Genomic DNA, 11,126 nt, shown 5'->3' on the forward strand with positions numbered 1-11,126 from the left:
TGCTGTCATAGCTAACTTATTAAGAGGTATAATCTTGCGTGAAAGGTTTAACAGAGTAAAACAAATATTGTAGTTTCAAACTGTGATCATATCTAGGGGCAGCGTAACTCAGGGCGCGCACTTTAGCCTGGCTATATTCATCCAGTATTTTGCAACTTCCAACAAACTTTACAGATAATTTCAAACCTCTGAGAAACTTATTCTTCCTGCCCTCCTCCCTTCCCCCACAAAAAAGTTTAATGTTTACTATATTTTCGCTGTTCATACAGTAAAACTGGCACACGAGGCATAACGTTTTAATTTATTATTTCTTTACTGCTAATTCGCCAACGGCCTTGCCGCAGTGGTAACACCGGTTCCCGTCAGATCGCCGAAGTTAAGCGCCGTCGGGCTGGGCTAGCACTTGGATGGGTGGCCATCAGGTCTGCCGAGCGCTGTTGGCAAGCGGGGTGCACTCAGCTCTTGTGAGGCAAACTGAGGACCTACTTGATTGAGAAGCAGCGGCTCCGGTCTCGTAAACTGACATACGGCCCCTCCATAACCGCATCCTGTGACGCCTGTGGACTGAGGATGACACGGCGGCCGGTCGGTACCGTTAGGCCTTCCAAGGCCTGTTCGGACGGACTTCAGTTTTAGTTTTTACTGCTAACTCGATTCACAACATATTTTGTAGACATTATCCGTATACCACTGAATGTACTTGCAAAATATCATTGTACAATACATGGTTCCATAGATATGACGCCATAAACATTGGGATGAGTGGAAAAATAGCTTTTGCTTATAACGGAGCGCAAATTATCCACACAATACTCACCCATTGTTTAGTAATGAAAGCATTTAGCGACCCCCAACACTCTTTAGACATAATTTTATACCTTTTCTAAACTTTTCTCGTATACATGATTAACGCAAAATACTTAACACATTACGTCATTTTGTAAAGTAGTAAGAAGTTTGAGGCTGTTTTGTATACGCCACCTCGGTTCCTTAAAGAAGGGTTGGCTGGGGGGGTGGGGGGTTGACTGTATGATAACAGCCGCCATAATGCACGTCTTTCCAAATTTTGATGCTACGTGAAACAAATGTACTATGTTGTAGACTGTTTTCCTGACAAAGACCTTTCCTATGAGAGAATTACTTCAGAAATATCTTTCCCGACTCCCTCACTGGCGTGCGGGGGTCGTATGGAGATATTAAGGAATTCGGTACATTCATCTGCGTCGCCACGGTACCTACGGTTGTCACAGAAGACTGTGAAAGTTAATGTTAATGCTGATCTCTTGCATCCTCGCAGGGCTGATGCGTCCCCCATCTACCAAACCCACCCACCGACACCTTTCTGGACATTATGTCCTCGGCGTACCAAAAACTGGTGTTTAGTTCGAAGCGCAGTTGATGTATTTCACGTGTCTTGCGCCCAAATTCAAAGAACACGAACCCTACCGAACGTACATGAGGAGACGTCCGCCACGTAACAGCTCATCAATCGTTTATTCATAATGTATCGGAACTTTTGGAAACATGGCGTCATCTACTTGGGGCAACATACCAAGGGTTCTGTGGAATCAATGAAATAACGAATTGCAGCTGTTTTGCGTGTCCATTTTGGCCCAGTATGATGTTAGATGGATGTTAATATCAGGCAGAACGAGACGAAGAAAGGAGTAAATTAACTACTACGAGAGACATGCATAACTAGAACCGAGCAGTGTTGTAAACAACGTATTTGGTGAGTATGTGAAAGAGTCTTTTAGTGGCGTCGATACGAACTACGACGGCTGTAACAGCGTCATGGTCTTAGCCACAGACTTCGCTAAGTAAGCATTTCGGTTCGCATTCTGCATCAAGTTGTTATTGCACTTATACCGTCTTGGTGAAGACAGTTTCCGTTGTGTTTCGTGTAAAATGATGATAAACAGCACCCAATCCCAAAAATAAAATCTGTTGCACCGATGAACAGTGAGAGGTACGTGTACATAGCTTCTTTTGCTACAGAAGTGTAAACGAAGAGCAAGGTGAACTCCCCCCCCCCCCCCCCCAAAAAAAAAATATCCACATATCTCATCAGCTGTAACATTAAAAAAATTATGCTTTGCAGGAGGTAGTGTAAAAAGTTTGTTCAGCGATTTTATTTATTCAAAGGAGAAAAAGAGGATTTCGAGTCGATAGGGCTGATTGGAAGACGGTGCTACGTCTGACTTGTGAAACACTGGCTGACGCAAAGGAAACATAAATAAGACGTGCCCCACTTACCCCGGATACGCCGGAGAGAAAGATGCGCTCAAAATATAACAGCACCGTTGTGACTGGGTCGGTGAGAAAACTTGGAGATAAATTTAATAAAGGGAACGATAAATTAAAGAAAAAGAACGAAATATAAAACGGACATTTTGAACTACCCTTTTTATCCGATAGAAGAATATCGTGAAAATGAAGCTGGAAACTACTCTTTGTTTTATTCACTGCAAACATCATCGGAGACAGTGATTAAACTTTAACAGTCTAGAATATGAAAAATTTCGCCCGTGAGTAGAAAATTGTTTTTGTTAAATACTGAACGTTTGAGCTACAAATTTTGAGCGCAACGCGTATGCAAGGTATCAAGCAGAAACGTAGATAGAAGAGAATTTTTGTCGCTACGGATTTTCAGAGGGAGATAAAGTCGTGTTAGTTCTTTCGTGTTCGGTTTAACATTCTACATTGTTGACTTATGTAATAAATTCTTGCACTCCTTACTATCCAGGACCGTCCTCTTCGTACCGACATCTCCTTCATTATTTCATCATTGTTATCTGTAGTCCTCCCTTTATATTCCAATATTTGGTCTTTTTTGCTTCCACTCTGTTATGCCGCCCGTTGGGCAATTAATCTATTCTGTGTGCTTTAGATTTTCCTAGTGACTGATTCTCATCTACTCCTTCCAAATGTGTCAATTTCCATAGCAGCGTTCACGTACCCGTCTAGCCATCGTGATCTAGCAGTACTGTTTCCAGCATGATGGGTCATTGAATACATGTCCAGCAACAAATACCGAATTTCGGAATTTCTTCCCTACCGGTACTAAGAGGTTTTTCTGTGGCAGTCATCTTTTATGTATGCAAAAAAAGTTTCGACATGATACAGACCACACTTTGAATTCTAGGACCTCGAGTAACAGTTGAAAGAAGCTGGTTTTAAAATTGTAGAAACGTAAATTTGTGCCTCTCCTGTACGACTTCGCCTTGTTGCTCTGTGACGTTCAACCAAATCGTCAATATGATGATCATTTAACATATTCTTCGTGCTGTCTGTAGCAAACGTGAAAAGATATTCAACAAAACTGATCCACTTTCTCTGAACGTCGACAAAAATGTAAACCCTAATATAAAGAGAAGTAATGAAATTTAAATTGAAGACAAACTGCAGAGGGTAGTATAGAAGCTCTGTGTACAATGTAAACATTTCAAAGACTGTAACCAAGGCAATTCCTTTCCTAGGAAAAGAACCAGTGAGATCAAAAATTGGTGTTATTTTCTTATTTATGTGCGACATTGGTTCAAATGACTCTAAGCACTATGGGACTTAACATCTTAGGTCATCAGTCCCCTAGAACTTAGAACTACTTAAACCTAACTAACCTAAGGCCATCACACACACCCATGCCCGCGGCAGGATTGGAACCTGCGACCGTAGCGGTCGCGCGGTTCCAGACTGTAGCGCGTAGAACCGCTCGGTCACTCCGGCCGGCTGCAACATTGGAAACATGCTCAGTTACAATATTTGTAATTCTACATTTATTGTGTTGTGTATGGGATGATGATGATGATGATGATGATGATGATGATGATAGAGCTGCCCGTACGTTGTCAATTCCTCGTGAATAGCGAGACTGCAGAGACGTTTGGTATTTGAACGAGTTCATTGGCGCAAAGTCTGGTGATCAGAAAGTTGACGCTACCACCTCTCCTCCCCTTGCCGTATAAACACTGACAGTGAAGATTTTTTCCACGACCAGTATTCGAACCGGCTTACTCGTGGGTCGGGCACTACTGCTCGAGAGGCGGGTCAACCAGATACAACGGACAGCCTGCGTATACGGCATAATTCTAACCTTGCGAGAAGGCCCAGCGATTAAGGCACTGGAGTGACTTTCGGGAAGCAGTAGGCTTAAAATCTCCGTCCGCCCATCCAGGTTTAATTTTATCTTTTTTTTTAAAGCAAATGCGAGGATGGTTACTTTAAAAAGGACATACATGGTTTCCTTGCCAATCCTTCGCCAGACCAAGTTTGTACGCTGTCTTTATGACCTCTTCGTCACAGAGAGGTTAAAATTCAGTGTTACTTCCGTCTTCTCAGTAAAACGAGTCCAGTGCCTTAATCAGTGCGATCCGTTCGCAAGAGGTGGAGGCAACAGAGTTAGATACAATTTCTTCCCTGCGGCTGGACACATGGAGTGTTACGGTGAGTGGTTTTGGGTTATGATATTCCACTGCCACCCGATGGACAACTGTCACAAGTTTCATCTTTCATATAATACTGCGGTCGCCGATGTTGAAGGTAATTGCTGTACTATACGTGCTGCGCAGTGCCACTATGCCGTGTGCCGTGCGACCTTTTCTCGATTTGCAGTGAGGCGGGTGCTGAAAGAACTCCGATCTATTCAAGCTACTAGATCACGTAGTCACTTTCGCGAGAGCTCTTCGATGTTGCAGTGTAAACGCCTTTACAGTTGTAGGTGAACATATTTCTCGAAATGAAGTGATCGTATGGCATAGACGGCCGGGCGTCCCTATCCGGCGAAGTTCGGCCGCCTTGTTGCAAGTCTTTTTAGTTGACGCAACATTGGACGACTTGCGTGTCGATGATAATAAAACGGCCGGCCGTTGTGGCCGAGCGGTTCTAGGCGCTTCAGTCTGAAACCTCGCGACCGCTACGGTCGCAGGTTCGAATCCTGCCTCGGGCATGGATGTGTGTGACGTCCTTAGGTTAGTTATGTTTAAGTAGTTCTAAGTTCTAGGGGACTGATGACGTCAGATGTTAAGTCCTATGGTGCTCAGAGCTATTTGCGCCGTTTTTTGATGATAAAACGACACTGAGGACAACAAAACGCCCATCTCGCAATCGGAGAAAATCTCCGACCGGGCCCGGAATACAACTTGCGCCCACTGCACGGCAGTCAGACGCGCTGATCCCTCAGCTGGGGAGCCGGACACGTCTCTTAGTAAGCAGATCAGACTCGATCAGAAGACGTATCGCAGAAGTCCTTTGACATTTGAGAATAGAAGGACAGTTGTCATTTATTCTTCATTTATTTGGGCTTTTACATTCTTGCCAGAGTCCTTCTGTCCATGAGTTGCATGCACCGGCAAGCCGCGACGCGAAAGCATAATCGGGCCTCCACAACTTGTGCAGAGACGCGCCCACCGTCGCACCTTCTTAATATGCGAACTTCCTTTTGCAGCCGTCTATACGTACATCAGACGAGGGCGCACACAGTGCGATGTTCGACACTTAAAAACTGTCTAAAATAAGTTTTCAGCTTCCACGAACATCTGTAACATTTATCACATTGTTTAGCACGTTAAATGTGATTGTTCGTAGCTTACGTCATGAGTATTCCACTCTAACGCTATAGTAATAATAGTAATGATATTTTAAAAATAACATAGTTTCGTGACCGAAACACAATCGAAACCTTTCCTCTTTGCTCCTCAGAAAACTTCATTTTATCGTTGGGGAGGGGAGGAGGGAGAAGAGAAAGGGGGTAATTATCCCTCGCTTGGGGACCACTGATCAGCGAGTATACGAACTTGGAACTTGCGTAATGAACTGTTACGGAACGCTAATACACGAATAGACCCTACATTAGTTGATTAATAAATCTGCAGGCGATCATCGGAATCTATTTCTATCGTCAGATATCTAGAAAAATTCTTTCGGAGCGATTTAACATGGAACGGCCACCAAAAGTAGTTACCAGAAGCCCGATGCCAAAGGCTCTTTGCGAGCATTCTAAATCATTCACGAAGAACATCTCGTATACGAGGTGACGTAAAGTCGTGGGATGGCGGTATGCACATATGCAGATGGCGGTAGTGTAACGTACACAAGGCATAAGAGTTCAGCGCATTGGCATTTGTACTCAGGTGATTCATGTGAAAAGGTTTCCGACGTGATTATGGCCGCACGACGGGAACCGACAGACTTGGAGCGCGGAATGGTAGTTTGTAGCAGAGAGATGGGACATTTCATTTCGGAAATCTTACGGAACTGAATTTTCGAGATCCACAGGGTCACGAGTGTGTCGAGAATACCAGATTCCAGGTGTTGCTTCTCGCCACTGGCAACGCACTGGCCGACGGCCTTCACTTAACTTGGCGCAGTAGTTAGCACTCTGGACACGCATTCGGGAAGACGACGATTCTAACCCGCGTCCGGTCATCCTGATTTAGGTTAGCCATGATTTCGCTAAATCGATTCACGCAAATACCGGGATGGTTTCTTTCGAAGAGCACGGCCGACTTCCTTCCCCATCCTTCCCTCATCCGATGAGACCGATGACCTCGCTGTTTGGCCCCTCTCCCCAAACCAACCAACCGATATTCTCTTAACGACCGAGAGCAGCGGTGTTTGCATAGAATTGTCGGCGCTAACAGACAAACAACTTTGCGTGAAATAACCGCAGAAATCAATGTGGCAGGTACTTCGAAGCCGCTAGGGCAGTGCGCCGAAATTTGGCGTTAATAGGCTATGGCAAGAGACGACCGACGCGAGTGCCCTTGCTAACAGCGGGACATCGCCTGCAGCGCCTCTCCTAGACTCGTGACCGTATCGGTTGAACCGTAGGTGACTGGGAAACTTTGGCCTGGTCAGGCGAGTCCCGATATAGTTGGTAAGAGCTGATGGTAGGGTTAGAGGGTGGCGCAGACTCCACCAAGCCATGGATCCAAGTTGTCGACAAGACACTGTGCAAGCTGGTGGTGGCGGCTCCGTAATGGTGTGGGCTGTGTTTACGTGGAATGGAGTGGGCCCCTGATCCAGCAGAACCGATCATTGGCTGGAAATTCTTATGTCCGGCTACTGCTTGCAGCCATTCGTGGACTTCGCGTTCCCAAATGACGTTGGCGTTCCCAAATGACATTGGAATTTTTATAGATGACAATGCGCCATGTCACCGCCCCACAATTGTTCGCGGTTGGTTGGAAGAACATTGTGGACAATTCGAGCGACAGATTTGGCCACTCGGCCATCCAGAATAGCGTACATAAATCCCATCGAACATTTGTGGGATGTAATCGAGAGGTCGGATCGCGCACAGAGTCCTGCACCGGCAACACTGCCGCAGTTATGGACGGCAGCAGAGGCAGCACGGCTCAGTGTGTCTGCAGGGGTGTTCCGACGACTTGTTGGGTCCATCCCACGTGAGTTTCTGCAGTAAGCCGCTAAAAGGGAGGTCCCAAACGGTATTAGGAGGTATCCCGCGGCTTTTGTTACCCCAGTGTAAGTCTCTAATCTGACCGATTCATGAGTATCGGTCTTAACTGAAGGCACGTATCGGGTTAGGTAAAGGAGAAAGAAAAAATCAAAGAAGAAAAGCGACTTTGTAATAGCACAAAGGTATCGCAGCAATTCACGTCAAATTCCAGTACTAGCACGATGGCTGGTTGGTTGGTTTGAAGGGGGGGGGGGGGGGGGACCAAACTGCTCGCTCATCGGTCCCACGAAGATATATCTCATAGACGCGTTTCGCGAATTGTCGTGACTGAGATTACAGTTTTTTTTTTTTTTTTAGCTATTTATGTTCTTGCTTATGCACAATGTTCCGGAGGTGTGGGCTCTCTGTTTCTGCTGGTACTTGAACTACTTTGCTTTCAGCTTTTACGTGTCTCATGTGGAAGAAGACTCAAAAGCCAAACATAAAGTCCCACGAGTACAAAAGTACAAGCAAGAAGGATGAAGAAGTCACAACAGCATAAAGTCAATGAAAGAACATGTCGAGAATAGATTAACGACATCCAAGTAAAATTACTTCCCAAGAATGTTTGATGGTGACGTTCCATTAAGTGTTAAGTCTGTGCGAATGCCGCCATTCGAAATGATACATTTTTACGATCCATATCGAGACGTCCTGACAGAAATGCACCCCCGGAGTAGCTACGGGTAGCGAGATCTCTAAATCCGGCCAGGTCTCAGGCCGGAAACTTGGCCAGGTCCGCATTTGCAGGCGGCAGTGAGGCCGTAGGGCGGAAGGCGCTAGGCGCCGCGGAACGGCGGCAATAAAATTTCTCCCGCGCAGATATACGAGGCGCTTTCTAAACACCCTCTTCGATCCGGAGGCGGAGCGCTGGCCTGCGTGCCGAATTCGCTGCACCCAGAAAAGCGGAGAACCGATGGCGGACGGTGCAGGCGCCAGCCGTAGCTCGCACGTGCCGTGCCGTACTCCGGCAGCGAGGTCTGCGACTCTGCACCTGCGGTAACCACCTAACTACGAGTACATTCCCCACCACACCACAGCTCTAACCTCACTTTTTCATTCACATGTCAATCTTCTGGCATATCTTTCTTCTCTAGAACAGGCAGCGTTCCTTTTACATTCTCATTATGTCTCATGCACGTTTTGGACCATTCTTCGAGTTTAGGCAAAATTTGGAGGTTTGCCGATGGCATTTTAATTCTGCCAGAGCCGGGAAATGATTTGAAAGACAATTTGAACGAAATGGATTGTATCCGGAAAAAGTTATGAGATTACGCATCAACAGCAGTAAAACAAAATGAAATATCACAAGCTGCGACATCGTCGCGAAAAAAACAGTGAGCCGTATATGTAATAAGTTTTCTTTAATTTACGTCTATGGTCACAAACTTTTTGTTAATAGATTACCGGTTTCGGTCTTTAATGACCGTCACCAGATCTGTTTCATAAAAACAGGACTTCGTTTGTATGAAACAGATCTGATGATGGTCATTGAAGACCGAAACCGGTAATCTGTTAACAAAAAGTTTGTGACCATAGACGTAAGTTAAAGGAAACTTAAAATGAAATATAGTCGAATTATACGAGGCGATACTGATGGAATCAGATTAGGAATGACATTACAAGTAGTTTTGCTACTTGCACTGCAGACTAACTGACACTAGCCGAAATAGAGAGGAGATAAAATGAAATAACAGGAAAAGCATTTCTGAAAACAATGAAATTTGGTGACTTCGATAGCATATTTAAGCGTTAGGAAGTATTTTCGGGAGGTATTTCTTGCATATAGCCTTTAAAGGACGTGAAACGTCGATAAGTAGTTGAGACAAAAGAATGGAAGCCTTTGAAAAGTGGTGTTGCATTAGAGTGCTGAGGATTAGACGGGTACACTTCCTACATTCACACACTCATCACAGTCACAACTTCTCACGCCGGATCATTTGCGTCTGACTTATAACTCGTTATCCGCTTCTTGTAGAAACAGGTAATTACTAACATAGTTGTGGAAAGCTGAGGAAACAGATGCGTCACGGGTGTAAGTTGGGAAATTCCTGCTCTGATCAAGGCTCTAAGAAATTAGCGACGTTTTCTGTGATAGTGTGAACACCACAGTATCGCATATTGTGCACATTCTCAGTTGGGTGGACTTTACAGTGCGGAGATGATTGAACTTTCATCCTAGAAAGATGTGAAGGGTAACAGCCGTGACCCAGCCGGAAGTGCGTTATGGTATTGGTATGACGTCTGCGTAGCTTGATTTTTGGAGAACCATGTTTTTCGCAGAATACTCGGCTGGACTGTTGTGAGGTCTTCCACGTCTGTGTCCATCCTTGATGGACCTTTTTCGTGTATGTGAAAGGCAAATGTAGTAAGGTTGGCCATCAGTCACATTTTGTTTCGTCAGGTGGTCCGCCATCTCATTACGTGAGATACCAGAGTGTTCCTTGATCCATAATAACTGGACACATTTACGTTTAATTTCACACTGATAAATTAACTTTATTACATCGAGCACCTGGCGGTTAATGGCGGAGCCCCATTGCTGCTTTTCCTGGTTTTTCAACGCACTCCTCGAATCCGTGGCAATAAGGATGTCGTCGAACAGATTTGCTGCACATCGAAGGACGTCCTTAACTGCAAGAACTTCAGCAGTGGTGGTAGTGTATCCCTGCAGAAGTAAGCAAAGCCAGGAAGTGGGGGGGGGGGGGGTGTAGAGGAAGAAGAATGCTTGAGTACAGTAAGCAGGTTCATGCCCATGTTCGAAGGCTACTCATTTGTTAAGGTCCGAGTATGCTCGTCGTTCGCGTCACGTTGCTCTTTCCAGTTATGAGCGCACAATGAGCTCGTCAAGATGACGAGAAAACAAATGTCTCCCGCCAAATAGGAATTAAGGCTGAGAGATTTGGTGCAGCCCACGTAACGTAACTGCCATGTTCATTTGCTTCTTCGTGACAATTTTTGCCCGATGAAGACGCGATTTTCATCTCTACTTACATGAACCGCTGACTGCGGAAACACATTGTGGCACAGACAACGAGCTACAGACCAGCGTTCAGAATTGGCGTAAAACACGTGCGGCTGTCTTCTACGACGACGGTATTGAAAAGTTGGTACCACGCTACGACAAATGTTTTAAGTCGGAGTGGCGACTAGAGAAGTAGCTGGAAGGTGTAGCAAACTGTCACAGAGAAAACGTAATTGATTTTTACTGTGGTTTCCATTTCGCAACCGATCGGACCTTAACAAACGGAGAGTCCTCGTAGGTTGCAGTGGTTATGCTGAGATGAACAGGATCACGCAGCGTAGGCTATGTGAAGAGCTACGTCATACCAGGGTTCAAGCTGAAGTGAGCAACAATAACAACTGATATTAAATGCTCCTTACGATACGCACACATTTTTATACTGTAAATAAACAATGCCAGCAAAATCGGGCTTTTGATTAACCTAGAGGAAACAGAATATACGGAAATAGGTTGAGTCATAAACCCGAATCCTTACTTTGAAATTGACCAACATTCTAAATTCAGAAAAGTTCTCCAGTTTAAATACCTTGGATCACGTTTCAGCAGTAAAAATATCATAACAATGGATATAAATGAAAGAATAGCCTCAGGGTCAAGATGTGTGTACTCACTAATCAACCCGCTCAAAAGTAAAGCTTTGTCAAT

At 45.0% G+C, this 11,126-nt stretch overlaps 1 pseudogene; it reads left to right on the top strand.

The window, feature by feature from the left end:
• The first annotated feature begins 325 nt into the window (after positions 1-325).
• On the top strand, positions 326-443 carry LOC126102318 (5S ribosomal RNA; annotated as a pseudogene).
• The last annotated feature ends 10,683 nt before the right edge of the window (positions 444-11,126 follow it).

Source organism: Schistocerca cancellata, chromosome 9, assembly GCF_023864275.1.
Source record: "Schistocerca cancellata isolate TAMUIC-IGC-003103 chromosome 9, iqSchCanc2.1, whole genome shotgun sequence".
Classification (NCBI taxonomy): domain Eukaryota; kingdom Metazoa; phylum Arthropoda; class Insecta; order Orthoptera; family Acrididae; genus Schistocerca; species Schistocerca cancellata.